The 20,170-nt window shown below is 43.5% G+C and overlaps 1 long non-coding RNA gene across 1 annotated transcript; it reads left to right on the top strand.

The window, feature by feature from the left end:
• The first annotated feature begins 988 nt into the window (after positions 1 to 988).
• Positions 989 to 12,758, top strand: LOC149467654 (uncharacterized). Its single transcript, XR_016311893.1, has 2 exons — positions 989 to 1,182; positions 12,484 to 12,758. It is a non-coding gene; the product is annotated as an uncharacterized LOC149467654 (long non-coding RNA).
• Positions 12,759 to 20,170: the final 7,412 nt, after the last annotated feature.

The raw sequence follows: 20,170 nt of genomic DNA, 5'->3' as shown, positions 1-20,170 counted from the left end.
CAAAAACATATGCAAAAATGGACTGTATGTCTGTTTACATCCATTTACATCCGTTTTTCATTTGTTCCGATTTGTTTTTTAAGAAAAAAATTAGGGTTTTCTTCCATTAAAAAAAACGAATTTTAGCGGATGTGGACATTAACGGATGTAAATGATTATCTGTTTACATCCGCTAGTCCATAGAAATACATGGGTGCCAATTCCTAATCCATAAACAGACAGATGAAAAATGGATATATGGTCTGCATGCCCAGGTGCTAGATTTTATACATATGTGGCCATGGAGGTGATGTGGCCACCTGAATCCAATGATTTGGAGGGGTGTCCCAATACTTTTGGCAATATAGTGTATGTATGTATGTGTGTATATATATATATATATATATATATATATATATATATATATATAATATAAAATATTTTTACAAAAGTTTACTGGTATTGTTGCAGTCTGATGGCTACTGTAAGCAATAGTTTTATAGCCTTGCTTTAATTTTCAAGGGGAAAGATGGTGGGTTGTTGTGTGCTACTAAACAGAAGGTACTTAGACAAAATAAGTGTTTCTATTTTAATGGAATCTATCTAATTAGATTTTTAAATGTCACATTATATACAGTATTTCATGTCTAGCAGGTTTTGCTAAAAACACATTATGCAAGATGTGGCCAGGGTTTACTATTCTTCAGTAAGTGTAATTGTACTTCAAAAGTAGATATGCAGTGAAAAAATATCAGCTGCTGTAGGTTTTTCTAAAACAAAGGTAACATCAATGCATTGAGCATATTACTGACATTTCCATTACTGTGACCACTAGAATGCAAGGAAGGGAGCGTAGCTATTTAGTGTCGCATAACCATTCCTTGCTCCCCCTTCTTGTTCATGCTTCCTTTTTTTTTCTTTTCTCAAAGATGTATAATGGCACTACTGATGCAGCCAGTTACACATGCTACGTGGGTGCAGCAAACAAAACTAACAGGTTCAACTGCAGTCCTCAGAGGTTTGTCCCATGCATTATAAATTAAAGCTCCATTTCTTTGTGTAAGTCACTGATCACAGGTCATAGATGGGGGATGTCTGCCAATGAGTGTAACCTCTCAAGCGAGACAGTGAGGAAGAGTAGAAAGTCAAATCCAGCTTGAAGCTTTTTGGAAATGTTGTTGCAGCCCCTAGTGGTCATTTGAGGTGAGTAAGCATTTATTTCTAAACACATTTTCTGTATAGTTAAGCTATTTTTATTATTATTATACAGGATTTATATAGCGCCAACAGTTTTCTCAGCACTTTACAATATATTTTGCTCATCAGTTCCTAACAATGAAGTGCTTATTTCTCACTGCTTGGGTCATTTTACAGAATAAACAAGGCAGAAAAGGACAAATAATTTGGCAAACTCTCCTGTTTTTCCTTTCTCAAAGACAAAAATCCATAATGCATTTGCCTGTGTGCAAAAAATAACAGTTTGAATAAATAATCATCATACCGCTATGATTATACCACAGACATATCAGAGACCAAGAACAACCATGTAACAAGTAAAGTCAATGTGAACTAAGAATTGCTGATCTGAATATTTATTCTGGATCAGATAGATCAGGTGAAGGATCACCATGACAGCCAGATAGCTATCGTTTTCAAAAGAGAAGGCCAATATTCCTTCATGACTAGGGATGAGGTTTGAGTTCAGGGCAATGCATTCAAGGTTTGAGTTTAGGGCAATGCGTTCGAGGTTTGAGTTCAGGGCAATGCGTTTAAGGTTTGAGTTTAGGGCAATGCGTTCGAGGTTTGAGTTCAGGGCGATGCGTTCGAGGTTTGAGTTCAGGGCAATGCGTCCGAGGTTTGAGTTTAGGGCGATGCGTTCGAGGTTTGAGTTCAGGGCGATGCGTTCGAGGTTTGAGTTCAGGGCGATGCGTTTGAGGTTTGAGTTTAGGGCGATGCGTTCGAGGTTTGAGTTCAGGGCGATGCGTTCGAGGTTTGAGTTTAGGGCGATGCGTCCGAGGTTTGAGTTCAGGGCGATGCGTTCGAGGTTTGAGTTCAGGGCGATGCGTTCGAGGTTTGAGTTCAGGGCGATGCGTTCGAGGTTTGAGTACAGGGCAATGCGTTCGAGGTTTGAGTTCAGGGTAATGCGTTCGAGGTTTGAGTTCAGGGCAATGCGTTCGAGGTTTGAGTTCAGGGTAATGCGTTCGAGGTTTGAGTTCAGGGTAATGCGTTCGAGGTTTGAGTTCAGGGCAATGCGTTCGAGGTTTGAGTTCAGGGCAATGCGTTCGAGGTTTGAGTTCAGGGCAATGCGTTCGAGGTTTGAGTTCAGGGCAATGCGTTCGAGGTTTGAGTTCAGGGCAATGCGTTCGAGGTTTGAGGTTTGAGTTCAGGGCAATGCGTTTGAGGTTTGAGTTCAGGGTTGACTGCACGCTGTTTGTGTTTCTTCACCAAATGGCCTGTTCGACTGCTGTAGCAAACCTCTGAGTGTGCAAGAAGTCATTCATTATTGGCAGTAATAAAAACACCTCTAATGTATCACAACTTTCCCCTCAACGTTGTAGATGCTAGGATACCTGCGGCCACCAGCAATCTAGCAACCAACTCCAGCCCCTTTGTTTGCATTGGGCTGCCGGGTTATCCCAGGACCAGGAATGGGCTTAGGGCAGAGCATATGTTCTGATACCATCGCTCATGCAGGCTAAGCAGCGTGATATGGTATATGGTGTACATGTTGTTTCATTGCATATCTTTGTGAGCTTATGCTTTGCCGAATAAACTTTTTTTTTTTTGCAGTGTTATGGTATGTGTAGTTTGTCTTTTTCCTGACTTGGCCATAATTTATATTTATGTTTTGGAACCATTCTGAGGAGCAAATTGTCTGTTTGTGGAATCTGCCTATTATACTTTACCCTGTGATGATGGGTAAGCGCATATGTCCTCATATAATTAAGGGATCTCATCCTCTGGTAAGCGATGCATGATCTATGGTAAGAGTGGACAAGAGTGTCCCTTTGCTGCATCATACATGGTGTTTTGGGAAGCAGTTGCACATAGTTTCCTTACCATTTATGTAGGATTATTTATGTACAAAGGGATAGAGCTACACATTTATATGTATAATATTATTATATATATTGTGTGTGTATGTATGTATGTGTATGTGTGTGCGTATATACTATATATACCAAGAGTATTGGGACACCCCTCCAAATTATTGGGTCCAAATGTTCCAATCACCTCCATGGCCACAGGTGTATAAAATCAAGCACCTAGGCATGCAGACTGCTTCTACAAACATTTTTGAAAGAATGGGTCGCTGTCAGGAGCTCAGTGAATTCAAGAGTGGTACCGTGATTGGTTGCCACCTGTGCAATAAGGCCATCTGTGAAATTTCCTTCCTACTAAATATTCCACGGTCAACTGTAAGTGGTATTATAACCAAGTGGAAACAACTGGGAACAACAGCAATTCAACCACAAAGTGGTAGGCCAGATAAAATGACAGAGCGGGTCAGCTCAGGCTGAAGCACACAGTGCACAGAAGTCGCCAACTGTCTGCAGAGGTAAAGACCTCCAAACTTCATGTGGCCTTCAGATTAGCACAATAACAGTGCTTAGAGAGCTTAATGGAATGGATTTCCATGGGCAAGCAGCTGTATCCAAGCCCCAAATGCAATGCAAAGCGTTGCATGCAGTGGTGTAGAGCACGTCACCACTGCACTCTAGAGAAGTGGAGACATGTTCTCTGGAGTGATGAATCACACTGCTCTGTGTGGAAATCTGATGGACGTGTCTGGGTTTGGTGGTTACCAGGAGAACAGTATTTGCCTGACTGCATTGTGCTAAGTGTAAAGTTTGGTGGAGGGGGGATTATGGTGTGGGGTTTGATTTAGGGTTTGGACTTGGCCCCTTAGTTCCAGTGAAGGGAACTCTTAAGGCATCAGCATATCAAGACATTTTGAACAATTTCATGCAGCCAACTATGTGGGAACAGTTTGGGGATGGCCCCTTCCTGTTCCAACATAACTGCACACCAGTGCACAAAGCAAGGTCCATAAAGACATGGATGATATAATTAATTTGTAGGTATTATTCACATTGAGAGCAGAGTTCATTTGGGTTTTTAGAATTGTGTATATCTTCAGTGTTGGCTTTTATACCCTGTGATGAGAGTCTGTGGCTTACAAAGCCTACCTCAGTTTGTGGGGAAAAAACAATTTTCTTCTTTTATGATGGGGTTGTATTCCATCAGTTTGTGAAAAACTTGAGTAAGGATAGAATTGTGTTCCTCTAGAGAGAGTGCAAGGATAAGGATATCATCCAAAAAAATTATTATATTAGGTATTCCTGAAAAAACAGTGACCGTTATTTTTTAGAAAACAGGCACAGTCCAGAAGGCATATCTTAAAAGTGGAAAAATCCCAGATGCATAATGAAAGTTGTTAAGCTCCTGGCCTGCAATGCAAGTGGGATTTGTAAATAGCCTTTATGGAGGTCTAGTACAAGGTCTGGAACTGAGCAAAGCTAAGGGGAGGCCCAGCATGACTGGAGCTTGCAGACAAGGCACAGATATATAGTAGGGTTGGGTGTATATTAATTAATAAAGGTGGTGGCTTACCTGATGGGAAGTTTGAGTAAAATAGGGAGGGTCTCCAGGATGAGGAGAGGAAGCTGGATTTGTCGGGAGTCAGTCAGAGCTCGTGGCAGCACTGGTGAGGTTTCTTCACCCACCAGTCCCTTACCTGCAACAAAATAGACCATGGGTGACTTAGACAGCATGATTTCCCAGCTGAGGGTTGCAGTGGAGGCAACAGGCCCTGGGTGGCTTCGTGAGAGACTGTCAGATCTGCTGCAAGAGCCCAGGCCCATGTCTCCTGACCTCCCTCCCGGGTGCCCATGTGCTCAGATGTCTGTGCCCTTGTGTGCTTCAGTCCGGATGAGACCGCGCGGGTTCGGAGCCACTCTGGGAACCCCTTCAGGGACTCTCCAGCCCCGCCAGTGAAGCGATGGCCTGCTTCCCCTGGTGCAGGGGCTGGGAAGAATCCCCGTCATTGGCAGAACCCCAGCAGGGGCACCTCTTCTGCCACTCGCACCCCTGCTGACTCACTGCTTTTCTGGGGCCGTGCGGCTGGTTCTGAGGGCTCTTCACCTGTGGCAGTGGTGACCCAGTGCGAGAGAGAGGTGTCGTCTGGTGCCAGTCATCCTCTGGGGCCAGCTGGGACCCTGCCCCCTGGCAGAAGATAACTAGGGGTTTCTCTGGCTTTGCAGCATGTCGGGGTGGGTACCACCGTACTGCAGGACTAGTCTTCAGCTTCTGGGGTTTCCTCTGCCTCCCAGCAAGCCCAAAGAGGGAAGGACAGTGCAGAGGCTCTGAGCTACGGTGCAGTGGCGGCAGCTGATGATGTCATATTAAGGGCGCCGCCAGGGCTCAGGAGATGGGACCAACCGTCAGCAGCTGGCAGGGCCATTAGTGTGAGGGTTGCCTTGCCATCATCTTTGGGGGGATCGCTAGGCAATGAAGGGGTTCTCAGCATACTGCTGGCTGGTTTTAAGGATGTGCTAATGCATTGTGAGGCAGGGGTTTCAGCTAGGGTTCCAACGCCACCTTTGGCCACGTGGTCAGCTGTGCAGGCTGAGGCGTCTGAGGGAAGTGCTTTGGCAGTGGGTGGTAGTGTCAGTGATGCTGTGGTTTCCCCTCAGGTGTTGCCCCCGACCACCTCAAAGGCCTCTGGGTCTTCTTCTGCTACTATGCAAGCAGCGGACCCTGCGACGGGCATTTCCTTCAGCTCTGGCTCTGAGACTGCGGTGGGGGAAAAGGATGTTGGTGGTTCTGGGGTCAACGGTAGGGACAAGGCGGTATCAGGGATTGATGGGGTACGATTGATGGATGTGGCTAAATGTGACGTCTATGTTTGCATTGAGGGGCCCTCAGGAGCTCATCTGAAACCAGAGGTAAAAGAGCGCATTTGGAAGGGTGAGTATGTAGAGATCTTTTCTTTGTTGCCGTTGGAGAAATTCAACCTGGACAAAGTGAAGCCGGACAAGAGCAAGAATGAGGAGGAGGAAAAAAGGTTGTATCAACTGATTCCCGTACATTCTGTAATTGGCCACAGGCGTTTGCCATCTTGGTGAGCGTTATTGGTGAAAAGGCTCTGGAACATTGTTCCCCTCTTTTTTGTTACATGGATTCCATTGGGGAAGCTCAGAGGATTTATGGGGGGGGTCACGTGGTTGCGCTATGACGAGACGTTTCGGCAATGCAAGGCAGTTTGGCCTTCCAAGCAGTGGGACCACAAGTATTTTTGCTTGTGGATGATACTGATGACACCTGTGTGGACTACTGCTCATCCCTTTCCAGGGGGGGCTGGTGGTGCAGCCTTCCTCTGAGCAGTCGGCCACCCACCGTAAAAGATAATGCTGGCAATTTAACGAGGGATCATGCAAGTTTGCATCCGCATGCCGTTTCCATCATGAGTGCTTGGGCTGTTGGGTGTCCCATGCCTTGTCCTGCTGCTTTAAACACTGAAAGGGGAGAGGTGGTGATGCTGGAAGAAGGGAGGACACCGGTGAAGGTAGGAAGGATGCTACCATTTTTAAAAGGGTATTCTAGTCGGGCGGAGGCTCACCTGTTGCAATGAGGTTTCTTAGAAGGTTTTTTGATATCGTGTACATTGCAGGTTGCTCCTCCCACATGTGATGATTTGAGATCATCACATTTGCATCCGGATGTTGTTCTTGCTAAGCTGGGCACGGAGGTGTTGCATGGCTGGCCTGTTTGTTTACCTGCCGGTTTCGCCTTTGGGTGCTGTTTCTAAGAAGGAGCCCAATAAATATAGACTCATCCATCATTTGTCGTATCCGAGAGGGGGTTCAGTGAATCATACTATTGATCTGGATCTTTGTAAGGTTTTTTATATTTCAAATGGTTGCAAATGGCTCAGGCACGTTTTTGTGGACTGGTGTTTACCTATGGGCTGTGCCATTTCCTGTTCCCTGTTTGCAAAATTCAGTTCCTTTTTGGAATGGGCTGTGCGGGGTGTTTCTGGGCTCACATCCATCGTCCATTATTTGGATGATTTTCTGTGTATTGGCCCCCGGGAAGTGCCATCTGTGCATCTCTACTGATCATGGTTCAACATGTTTTTGAGTATTTTGGTGTCCCTTTAGCTCCGGATAAGAGAGAGGGTCCGACCACAGAGTTGTGTTTTTTGGGGGCTTGTTATTGATACTGAGGCCATAGAATGCCGTTTTGCTTCTGGATAAACTGGAGGATCTCCGCGGGATGGTGTCTGTGGTTGGCAAGTGCAGGAAAATTAAATTTCATAATTTACAGTCTTTATTGAGTAAGTTGAATTTTACCTACCGCATCATACCCATGGGGTGTATTTTTTGCAGGCACTTGGCCACTGCCACAGCCAGAGTATCCGCCCCACATCATCACATTAGGCTGACTTGCGAGCTACAAGACAACTAAAGGGTGTGGCGGACATTTCTCAATTCCTACAATGGCAGATCCCTTTGGTTGGACTGGGCCGTGTCCAATTTTGATCTAGAATTGTTTACTGATGTGGCAGGCTCTGCTGGTTTTGGGGTGTATTGTCAGGGCCAGTGGTGCGCAGGTCAGTGGCCAATGCAATGGAGGGAGATGGGGTTGTTGCGCAATCTGACTTTGTTGGAACTTTTTCCAATCATTTTATCCATGGTTTTATGGGGTCCTGGCTTTTGGAATAAATGCATTAAATTCCGTTGTGACAATTTGAGTGTTGTACATGCCATTAACTGTTTACGTCTTAATTGTTTTGTTTCAGCTGTTCATGTTCCGGGTGTTGATAACTCATTGGCTGATGCTCTGTCTCGTTTTCAGTGGGACAGATTCCACTGGCTGGCACCGGAGATAGAGCAGCATGGAATCCCTTGCCCAGATCACTTGTGGAGCATCGCCTTGCCTCTTCCACAGTGCTGATTCAGCGATCGGTTTGCAAGTCCACTTGGGCCTTTTACAACATGGTTTGGCGGGAATGCAGGATCTGGTTAGAGAAGTTGGGAGTGGCTCCCAAATGGATGATGTCCTGTACCTCGTTTATTTCATTGGTTGGAATTTTGAGTCTGGTATATCCACTTTGTTGATGACACGCAAACTGACTGGTTGAAACTGTGGGGTCAATGTGATGTTACGAAGGATTTCCTTCTTCGGCAGGCTATGCGGGATTATTGGAAAGCTGTTTGTTTCAGGATGCCACACGCCCGGATTCTTTTGTGGTTCTCCATGATGTGGTGGGCTGGTTGGATGGAATTTGTTCATCGCTCTTTGAAACTGCTCTTTTTCTGGCGACACTTGCACTGGCCTTTTTTGGGGCTTTTTTGAGTGGGGGGGGGGTTGAGAACACGCGGGGTGAGAATGGTTTGGGTGTTTGTAATGTGGTGTTGCGGGGAAAAAGATTGGGTATTTTTCTGCGAAAGTCAAAAATGGACCAATTGTCGAGGCTCTTGGACTGAGCTGTCTGAGGTCCCCTTGTGCCAGGTCTGTCCAGTTCAGGCTGTTGGGGAGTTTATCCGGTTGAGATCCGATCTTCCTGGGATTTTCTTTCTTCATGAGAATGGGACTGCACTGTCTTGTTTCCAATTTGGGGCAGTGTTTGCGGTCTGCTTTGAATACTGAACACTACTTGTCCCATTCATTTAGAATTGGTGCGGCTACAGAGGCTGCCCAGTGCGGCTTGGACGATCAGATTTTTCAACGCATAGGGCGCTGGGATTCAGCTAGGTTCTGCTTATACGTGCATCCTCTGCTATTGTGATGGATACGGAATGCAATTAGTTGAGGTTGTTTCTTCTTAGCTGGTACTCATGAGGTAGTTTACCTTATTGTCTTTCTATGGCATGTGTTTGGGGATGTGTGTTGAGGGTGTTATACTACCCCCCCCCCTTTTGTTTTCTTATTGCAGGTTCTGAAGTCTGCTTGGTGTGGATCCTGAGCAATTCTTTCGTCTTTTGGGGAGCTAGGCAGGCAGAAGTTCGGAGGGAGGGTCGGCAATTGAGTTTTTCTCAGAGCGAGGCCAGGCTTCGTTGGATTGGTGTGTCTGGAATATTGTGATCCAGGGTTGTCTCTGAAATCCACCATCATTCCCAGTTTGACAGGCCTCTGGATGTTGTTGTTTTACATGTAGGTGGCAATGATCACAGCTTGCACTCTATGCATGAGTTGATCTGGGACATTAAGTTCGATTTTTTTTTTTTTTTTTTTTTGCGCCTTTGGTCCTTTTTTCCAAATACTGTTATTGTCTGCACGGACATGGTGGTGCGGTCTTCTTGGTGCCTGGCTCACTTGGTTGAGAAACTCAATAAAGACAGGATTAAAGTCAACAAGGAGGTGGCACTTTTTTGTGCAGAATAGTGGCCTAGCAGTCTGTCATTGGGATTTGGAAGTGAAGTAGTGGCAGTTTTTGAGGGCAGATGGTGTGCAGCTCAAGGCTGTTGGCATTGATTTGTGGTCTTTGGGCCTCCAGGATGGTATCCAGTGGGCGTTGCGGGTTTTGGAGGTCTACACGTGTGTAAGGGCTCTGTCAGGAATGGACTCAGCACTGGTGGTGGGACAACACCTGCCATGTGGGCTGCAGTACCAGGGCTGACCAGCGGGTACTCTCAGCAGCCAGAAGCTCACTCCTGTAGTCAGCCAACACCTGGGCTGATTGCAGGAGGTGTACTTAAGGAATGACCAGGCCTGTGATCAGGGCCTTGGTGTATGTTTCCCATGAGCCCCTGTACCTGGTATCCTGTGTTCCTGCCTCGTTCCTGACCCTGCTTTGATCCTGACCTCTGCTGACCGTTTCCTGTTGAACCCCTGGCTTGCCTGACCATCCTTCTGCCTGATCCTCGGTACCGCGCTGCCCACTACCTGCTGAACCTGGCTTGTGACCCCGACCATTCTCTGCTTGCTCCTCCTGTACCACGCTGCCCGCACATTAACGACCCGACCTGTCTGACTACGCTTACTTCACCCGACGATTTATCCATCCCGCACGGATCACCTCTAGTAAGTCTGCCTGCCTCTTCCCATCAGACTCAGTTCCTGCACTCCCCTGCCAGTACTCTCTACCACAGCCAGACGCACTCAGGGGTCGCGGCCTGGTTCCAGTCTGCACCAAGTCCATCCCCACCATCAGGGGCCCTGGTGAATAGTAGGCTGGGACTTAGACCCCGCGCCCTGAGGAAATCCGTGCTGTGGGCTCGGCCTGCCTGACCTCTCCACCTCTCCAGCCCTGACTGCACTGGTACCTATTAGTTTAAGGTTTACTGTACCTGGTTGTACATATTTATGTAAGTGTTGAGTTTGATTGTTTGGACTGCGTTTATGTTTGTGTTGTCTTTAATAAATTATATTGTGTTACACGCTATACCTGAAGTCTGTGTTTCCCTGTGTCGGTCCACACACCTCTGGTCATACCTGGAGCCCTGGCAGGCTCACACTCATGTGCTGTGGCAGGGTCGCTGGGTCTTCGAAGGCGGCGCTGGAGTAACATTTTAGAGGATTTTGGGTTGGGCCCATTGTAGGTATGAGTGTCCCTTCCCAATTATAAGGTTACATTGGTAATTTTGTAGTTAATGGGCTGTATCTGGGACTACGTAGCTGTCGCATTGTCCCCAAGGCGGTGTAGTAGCAGCTCGGGGCCTTCAAAGACCTTGGACCCAGTTGGTCTCATTACTGTTCGATTAATACATTTATTGTACTTGATGCATTGCTATGTAATAGTTGTTATGTAAAATAAATGGGCTGCTATGGCCGTTTGACACCATAAAAGGAGAATTGTGTGGTTATTTTAGGTGCAGGAAGGTTGAGGGTGGTTTTCTTTATTAGGTGGCTAGTAAGTGATTAGCCTGGATATTCTGCATGCCCCTCAGTCAAATTTAAGGCTAATTTAGCATGGCATTGGGAAATTAAATCCTCTATATTGGTAAGATTCATGCTATTAAGCTCCTGCCCAGTTCCCCACATGATGGTTCTAACCGTGGAGGACCTCTCAGCTGGCTGAAGATCACAGCTACCTCTGCCTCTTTAGGTGTGACCTCCAGAGGGAGGGGTGGTGAGGAACTTATACTCCATGGGCATTTCCAATAACCCAAGAAGTTGTACGAAATAAAGTTATTAGGGCCTGTGTCTGTAAATGGGCAAGTTTTTAGACTATTCAGACCCAACCTGTGCAAAGTGTACATCTTCAGAAGTTAGATCTCTGCGAGTGCCTCAGTGATATATTTTTTGTTCCATCATCTGGGATGGGAATCAAAGCATTTGTCTTTAGGTGTGCCATTGGATGGTGGTTAAATGGGCTGTACTGTGGGATCATAGACCTGAGCTGGGTGACCATTGGGCTGTGTAATATTGTCAGAATCCAAGGTTGCTCCTGTGAGCCTTGGCGATAACGGTGAAAGAAAAAGAGACAGCCACTATTGAACATATATTGGCAGAGACATTTGTGGATCATAAACTTGGACCAGCTTTTTGAAAACCCAATTTATGGAACTCTTTGTGAGTCTAGATGGATTTGAGTATTTAACAGTGCAGGAATCCATTTTTCTTCCTTTTAAAAGGATCGTAGACTGGCATGCCTGGAATGGGCAGTTGTAGCACACCTCCAGGGTCTTCTTCCCAAGGTGTTTGCAATTTTCCTTGCTGCTGTGCGCCTTTACATCAGACTTGAATGTCATCACCAGGTTAAAGGTCAAAGTCTGATGCTTCCAACTCTTCTACTCCACCCTTGACCAGCAAGATGTTGGAATTCAGTCAGGTGTTATTTCCACTTCCAAGTTAAGGAAGGCAGAGTATGTTCAAGTTCTTATGTGGACACTGTGGCCCATAGGTCTTTGGATCACCGCATCACATGGTAGGGTGAGTGGCCTGTCAAGATATGTACTGTATTGTATTTGTGCCTTCTGCCAATCAGAGGAGTATTCTAATCTGCTCAATTCGGATATTTAAGATTCTGACATGTGAACACAAAAGCATTTGACATACATGTATTAATGATATGTATTATTTTTTGGTGTTGTCTTTTATATTGCTGATACCTTAGATGACAGCAATAGTAAATACACATGAACCAGAATGTTTTTTACATATATATATCTTAGATTGTAAGCTCCAAGGAGCAGGGCCCTCCTAACCCTCTTCTATTTAACTGTATTGTTGATGTCTTGTCTCCCTATATATTGTAAAGTGCTGTACACACTGTTGGTGCTATATAAATCCTGTATAATAATACTAATATTATATATGAATCCTTATATATTTTAAATAATCATTGATCAGATTTTTAATATTAATATTTATCACATTTTTTATTATGTAAGTCTTGTGGCTTATGTTACTGCCAATGTATAATGTATTTTAGCTATTTACATACCTAGGCATTATTGTGATATTTTTGGAATATTTGTGTATTAAAATGTAGTGATTTTGTTTGGAGTTCTGTTGGACCTTTTAGTCCCACGGTGACTTTTCTATTAATTGCAGCTCTCTCCACTGTGCCTTCCAGTTTAATAAAGGAGCGTGCATGCTTTGAAATGCGTTAGTGCCCTACGTCACCTCCACTTCCTGGTTGCATTCCACGGTGGTTATAGAAATCGAGATGCCATCTTGCCCGGCACCTATCCTCTGCTGGGTGAAAGCCCTGACCTGGATGGGGGATTGGACATCCTTTTTGGCTGCACTGTGATTATGAGCCTGTCTTTTATCTGTACATGTGACTGGCCTAATTTTAAATTTTCAATAAATGAGTTCAAACTGCACTAAGAGGCACTTTCTTTTCACTCTCCTATGCAAGATTTATCAATGATTACCTTTCCCAGTGTATATACACTCACCGGCCTCTTTATTGGGTACACCTGTTCAATTGCTTTGTAACACAAATTGCTAATCAGCCAATCACATGGCAGCAACTCAATGCATTTAGGCATCTAGACAGGGAGAGGATGACTTGCTGAAGATCAAACCTAGCATCAGAATGGGGAAGAAAGGGGATTTAAGTGATTTTGAATGTGGCATGGCTGTGCCAGATGGGCTGGTCTGAGTATTTCAAAAACTGCTGATCTAACTGGATTTTCACACACAACCTTCTCTAGGGTTTACAGAGAATGCGCCGAAAAAAAGAAAATATCCAGTGAGCAGCAGCTGTGTAGAAAAAAATGCCTTGTTGATGTCAGAGGAGAATGGGCAGACTGGTTTGAGATGGTAGAAAGGCAACAGTAACTAAAATAACCACTCATTTACAAACAAGGTATGCAGAATATAATCTCTGAATGCACAACATGTCGACCCTTGAAGCAGATGGGCTACAGCAGCAGAAGACCACACTGGGCCACTTCAGGCCACTTTCTTGGCACACTTTGGGAACCTTAGTACCAACTGAGCATCTTTTTAAATGCCACGGTCTACCTGAGTATTGTTGCTGACCATGTCCATCCTTTTATGACTACAGTGTATCCATTTTCTGATGGCTACTTCCAGCAGGATAATGCACTAAGTCACAAAGCTCAAATCATCTCAAACTGGTTTCTTGTACATGACAGTAAGTTCACTGTACTCCAATGGCCTCCACAATCACCAGATCTCAATCCAATAGAGAACCTTTGGGATGTGGTAAAATGGGAGATTCGCATCATGGATGTGCAACCGAAAAATCAGCAGCAACTGTGTGATGCCATCATATCAATATGGACCAAAATATCTGAGGAATGTTTCCAAAACCTTGTTGAATCTATGCCATGAAAAATTAAGGCAAAAGGGGGTCAAACCCCTATACTAGTAAGGTGTACCTAATAAAGTGGTCGGTGAGTATAGATCCAAAGATTATTTTGACAGTAAGTTTTCATTGAAGGCGACCTTTGCCTATGATATGTTACATCATATGAGAAGTTTGAATTCTGCTAATTTACTTTGACTTCAAATTCCTGGCTGGTTTTCAGAACAATTAATATTGATCCAAAGGTGTAAGAGTTAAGTAACTTACCCACTCTCCCTAGCTTTTGTGAAGTAAATTATCCCTAGTTGCTTACTTACTTGAGTAGGACAGCTGTATCCTTTGTCTAATGCAACACTGAGGCTATGGGGTTTCTTTACTAAAGGCAAATAGCTATTCACTTTTCAAGGGAATTTTTCCAATAGTTTAGTGAGCGTGGTGAAAATTCACAGAGAATACTCACAAAATACTTTTTTTGCTTGCACATGATTGCACAGTGCAACTCTATTTGCAAAGTAAATCATCTATTTGCCTATAATAAATCAGCTGCTTTTCCTCCACTTTTTAGACCTAACTTAATAATAGCTGAATGATGTCCAGCCATGACATGCATATGTGGCAAGGCTAAAAAGCACTTATCAATAAAGGGTCTTTTGGATCATATGCTGAATTGTATATCATACATTTGTGGCGAGTATCTTTGGTTGTACATACAATAAAAAGATAAACCCGAGTGCCAATAATCTAAACTAAGATCTTCACTTAGCTGTCATATATGTATGTGGAAAATGGTGTTGAAATTAAACCAAGTAATCAAATAGTAACAGTGTTCCTTTAAGGAGTAATGACGTTAAAGGCAGAGCAAAGATTTGAAGTAGAAGATGGATTAGGAACGGATGGATTTTTCAGAATAAGAGTAATCAATGCATGCTTGAAAGCAGAGCGGAAAGCTGAATGAGAGTGAAAGTGGAGATTTTCACTAGGTAAGAAATAAAAGCTGAAGAAAGCTAATAAGATCTGAAGGAATAAAATAAATAAGGCAGGTAGCAGTACAGGAGGAGGAACAAAGGAGAAAACTTCACCCTTAGCTGTTTTCCTAAAAGAGAGGCAGCTCCTAGGGCCATGGGTGCAATAGAAATCATAGTTACTAATACCTATGTATGCCATAAAAGATGGCCCAGCTGAGAAAAATACGATGTAGTTGGTAAGATTTTTATTGACTGGCGCCTTGTGGGTTAAAGGGTTAGGCATGCTAATCCACATATTCGCCATCTTTCACTTTTATTTATTTATGCAGAACAGATTAATCAAGCACCTCCACTGTTCATGATCTAGCTCAGGGGGTCTCCAAACTTTCGAAACAAAGGGTCAGTTTACTGTCCTTCAGACTTTAGGAGGGCTGGACTGTGGCAAGTGGGAGTCGAAAATGCCCTTGCATCAGTAGGAGTAAACAATGCCATAGGCTTGGTGATCAGTGAGAGTAAAAAAAATTACATCATTGGTGTCAGTGGGAGGAATAGTGCCCCATCATTGGTGTCAATGGGAGGAATAGTGCCCCAAGGGCTGGATAAAGGCAAGCAAAGGAGACCCCTAATCTAACTCATGATAAAACATTTATAGGCTTGTGGTTGCACCTGATATACTTCTTTGCCTAAATTTGCATTATAAGCCATTTTCTTATGTTTCTTATGTAGGCTAGTACTTTCAATGGAAGTCCTGAAACATATGGCCTTGGTTGCAAACACAGCTAACTAACGCATTAATGGCATGCACAGATTTCTGTAGCTAAATCACTGAAAGTGTGCCATGGTAGTGCATTGAATGGCGGGTATGGTAAAAGGTAGGTGTCCCTAAAGGACATGGTTTATTGTCACACCTTTTCACATGCTCTAGTTTGGGCTCTTGGCATGTGGTCACATGGCATATCAAACCTGGAAAGTAAGTTGGTGCTGAACATTTTCTTAGCGAAATAGCTTGCTGTCCTTCACATACTGAAAACCTGATGTCAAAGTTACTAAGTTTAGCTCAGTTGTTTCTTTTCAGTTTAGTTTCAGGTAGCTGTGCCCCAATGGCTCAAGGTGCAAACAGTAGGAATGACACAGCAACTTATTAAGCAATAGAAAAAAGTATATTGCAACAAGGTGAACAGAAAAAGTACATGGTAATGGTTAATGAGAGCACTATACTGCAATGATTAAGCAATAGGAGTAATATGTTGCAAAAACATAAATTGTTATAGAACAAAAACTCTTTCTAAGCCATATACTGGGAAAACGTAACTAGGGGGAGACATACCACAATAACCATTCAGCAGTCAATAAAATACTACTCTATTTCATCGGCTGGCCAACCATTATGAAGCAGCGCTAAAGGTAATGTCCCTTTAAGAACAGATGCCGGCACTATCATTGTGTTTCTTGCAGAGAACACCATCCATCTTTTATCCAGGTGTAATGCAGGGTTGACCAGGGGCCTCTCACCACTGTATGTCAGCAGGGGATCTCCTTCTGCTCACTTGCAAAGTGTACTCTGGTCAGTGTCCTTAGCATCTGGCTCCTCAATTAGGAAGCAGACTTAACCTGTACCCATCACATCGCCTGAGGCTCTGGAATGGCTGCCACTGTGTATCTCTTTCTCCTAGATGCAGAGGTCCACTCGCAGCCTCAGTTTATCTGCCAGTCCTCTTTCCTTCCTCTGAGGCAGCAGCCAAAAGTATACATGTGCCACAGTAGGAATTACACCCCCTGTTTTGGTGGGTGCTACCACCTGTTAGTTGAGACCCATTCAAGTAAATGGGCCACTCTGCCAGTGCCCCGCAACTGCATGCTTCTGCTTGGTCCAAGGGGTTAAAGCAGGTGGTGGGAAAGCAACACACTGCTGCCTGTTTAACCCCTTGCTTGCTGTACTGCAGAAGGTTACAGAGCACTTCCAGAGCGGCCTCATTCACTTGAATGGGTCACGCTTGGCAGGTACCGCACCCATCAACCATGACAGGGTGTATAGGCCAGCACTATAGAGGAGACATCAATTTATGCTCTTGTTCCATTACAAGTAGTCCCTCTGCATTGCACTCTGTTTGATGCTCTGGGATGGCGGGTCAGCAAGCCCTGACCGTGATCTACCAGTCACCTGGCCTAGATCCACTGGTAGATCATGATCTACTGGTTGCTGTCTAAAGCAATACATGAACATTACTGTAATTCCCACTGTTGATAGACAAAAACAACATTAAACTTCATGTGCCATTCTTTGCATAGTTTTTTCTTTAATTAGCCAAGCATGGTGCATAGAATACGGCATGTGTTAGTTAACACTGCAAGCTGCGATTAATTTTAGCTACGGAGGCACACGTCTGAGCAGCTGTATTTATTGGAAACGTAAACCAATGTTTTGCTGCGTATAAAAGAAGCTCTGGATTGATGGACAAGATTAGCCTTTTTTTATACAGTAACACTTCAGCTTGTTCTTTCTCATTCAACTACAGTTTTAATTATCCAACAAATACAGTTGCAGGAAGCACAATAAAATGGTTTATTTGCTTTTGTAGCCCTGTTTATTTTCTTTTGCAAGGAGAGAATGATAATTACATATCTCGTGTCCTTCCCTCTTTTGAGAAGGACAGTACACCAAAAGTATGCAGTTTGTGCAATGTAGTACTGGTTTATAAGAGCTACAGCAGAGACGGGCAGATGTGATGGACAGATGGGTGGACTATTAAAACCAAATATATTATTAGCAGCTTTTCTATAGCTTGAATGTCAGCCAACAGTACACGGACTTGCCAACGCAGCCCTGTAAAGTACCCCCAGAGAGTTAGGAATATGAATTGTATGCTGTTGTAGCACATGAATCAACTGCATGTCGATATGCATCTGGAACATCCCTCTGTGTTATATATAGATTTATTACTTCTCTGGTAGAAAACAACAGGCGGACAACTGCGTAAACCATTAATAGAATGTTTCTAACAGCACCTGTAGTTTCTATAGAGCATCTAATAAACTGGTGAGCTTGGATGACTCACAACAATTCAGAGATTTAATTGACTATGTGCTTGATGCAAAATACAAAATAAAGCTATGTAATAGTAAAATCAGTTTTTTAATTGAAATTTTATTCCTATTTTTTTACCATTTTACAGACAAAAACACAAAAACAAAATTAACTACCCACCTTGCATGGAGGAACAAACAATCCAACAATACACAGAAAAAACAAAAAGCAAACAAACTAAGAAAACGGGGGAAGGAAACCTCACAGGGTAAAAAGAGAGCAATCATCATAATAGAGTATTTAACAAATGATCGTTATCACAAATTAAAATACATACACTCTATCCACTTAGACCATATTGCTTCAAACTTCCGCATAGAGTTCCTAAGACAGTAGGTACATTTTTAAAGAGAATATTTTTGTTAAGCTTTGTTATCCATTCAGAGAAGAGGGCCAAGGGAAAGTCCACTTGACTACAATTAGTCTTCAGGCTATAAATAACACTCTCAAAACAGTGAGCAGTAGAATCTGATCAGTTAAAGATAAATCCACACAACCATTACACAGATAAAAGGGTCAACCAAAAATGTTAACTCCAAAAAGCCCATTAAGTCCCTACCACTTCAGCCCAGTATCTTTTCAATTTGGGACAGCGCCATAGAAGATGAATAAGGAACCCAGATCCACATCCATATCTAGCACACCAAGAGCCAATGTTAAATAAAAATCAGAAAGAATCAGTTTAAAACATTTGTGTGATCATCTGTTTAAGCCTCTTGCTGTTATATTTCAGATGTATCGTTTGGCATAAAGAATGTGGTCCAGCTAAGGATCCAGACACAGAATCAGATTTAGCATCCTGACACTAAAATGCACAGTTATCAGCACACTGCATTTGACTTGCTTCAGACTTTGTCACAGAAAATGATTGCATTGGACATACACTCACCACCACTTTGTTAGCCACACTTTCATAGTAGCGGGTTGGACCCCTTTTGCCATCAGAACTTCCTTAGTTCTTTGTGGCATAGATTCAACAAGATGTTGACATGCCTCAGAGATTTTGGTCCATATTGACATGATAGCATCATGCAGTTGCTGCAGATGTGTCGACTGCACATCCATGAAATATTGATACAAGTCAGGATGGATCCATGCTTTCATGTTTATGCCAAATTCTGACCCTACCATCTGAATGGCGCAGCTGACATCGAGATGCATTAGACTTTTCCAATCTTCTATTGACCAATTTTGGTGAGCCTGTGCGAATTGTAGCCTCCGTTTCCTGTTCTTAGCTGACAGGAGTGGGACCCGGTATGGTCTTCTGTTGCTGTAGCCCATCTGCTTTAAGGTTCGACGTGTTGTGCATTCAGAGATAATTTTCTGCCTACCTTGGATGTAACGAGTGGTTATTTGAGTTACTGTTGCCTTTCTATCATCTCAAACCAGTCTGCTTATTCTCCTCTGACCTCTGCCATCAACAAGGCGTTTTCGTCCACACAACTGCCACTCACGGAATATTTTCTCTTTTTCGGACCATTCTCTGTAAACCCTAGAGATGGTTGTGTGTGAAAATCCCAGTAGAACAGCAGTTTTTAAAATACTCAGACCAGCCCGTCTGGCACCAACAACCATGCCACATTCAAAGTCACCTAAATCCCCTTTTCCTCCCCATTCTGATGCTTGGTTTGAACTTCAGCAAGTTGTCTTTATGACGTCTAGATGCCTAAATGCATTGAGTTGCTGCCATGTGATTGGCTGATTATCAATTTGTGTTACCAAGCAATTGAACAGGTGTACCTAATAAAGTAGCCGCTGAGTGTACATTTCAGGTACTTTTATTTCTATTCCCATTGACTCGCATAGAGGTCTAAATGCGGTTGCATGGCAAATATGAAGAAGTGCAAAACAAAAGCATCACAAATTCACACACTTCATTATGGATCTTTCAGAAATGCTTCCTAAACACAATTTGTATGAAAAACACAAATGTACATTAATTAGTTTTACTACCATAAAATCACATATTTATTAAACACTGAGACAAATATTATTAAAAGTAGAACTGAAGGCAAAGTGTCATTTTTTTTTTCATTTTGGATGCAAAAGGAAGGGTTATAACCTCTGTTATTTTCTTTTTTGCCCTCTGTGTCCCATTAGGGAGATTTCCCTTCACTTCCTGTTCCAAAGTCAAAACAGAAAGTGAGAGAAAATCCACTCAAGGTAGGAGAATCCATGGTTGTAACCAGGCCACTAGAACGAGTGTCCTCATTGGTAGATTTCCCCTCTATTCTTTTTCTGGTGACAACCTACAATATGGCGCTTTTCGTTCACCTTCACTTTTGGTGAAAATAGTAAACAGGACAAATAGAGATGGTGAATCTCTCTAAAGGTGGCACAGACAGCAATAAAAACTGATAGGTGTGCTAATCCCCGTCTACAAAGTTTTGCCTTTAGTTATACATTAAA

This window comes from Staurois parvus, unplaced genomic scaffold, assembly GCF_062004578.1.
Source record: "Staurois parvus isolate SC_StPar_1 unplaced genomic scaffold, SC_StPar_1.0 ptg000104l, whole genome shotgun sequence".
Lineage (NCBI taxonomy): Eukaryota > Metazoa > Chordata > Amphibia > Anura > Ranidae > Staurois > Staurois parvus.
The sequence above is the reverse complement of the archived record's forward strand: the minus strand, read 5'-3'. Positions and strand labels throughout refer to the sequence as shown.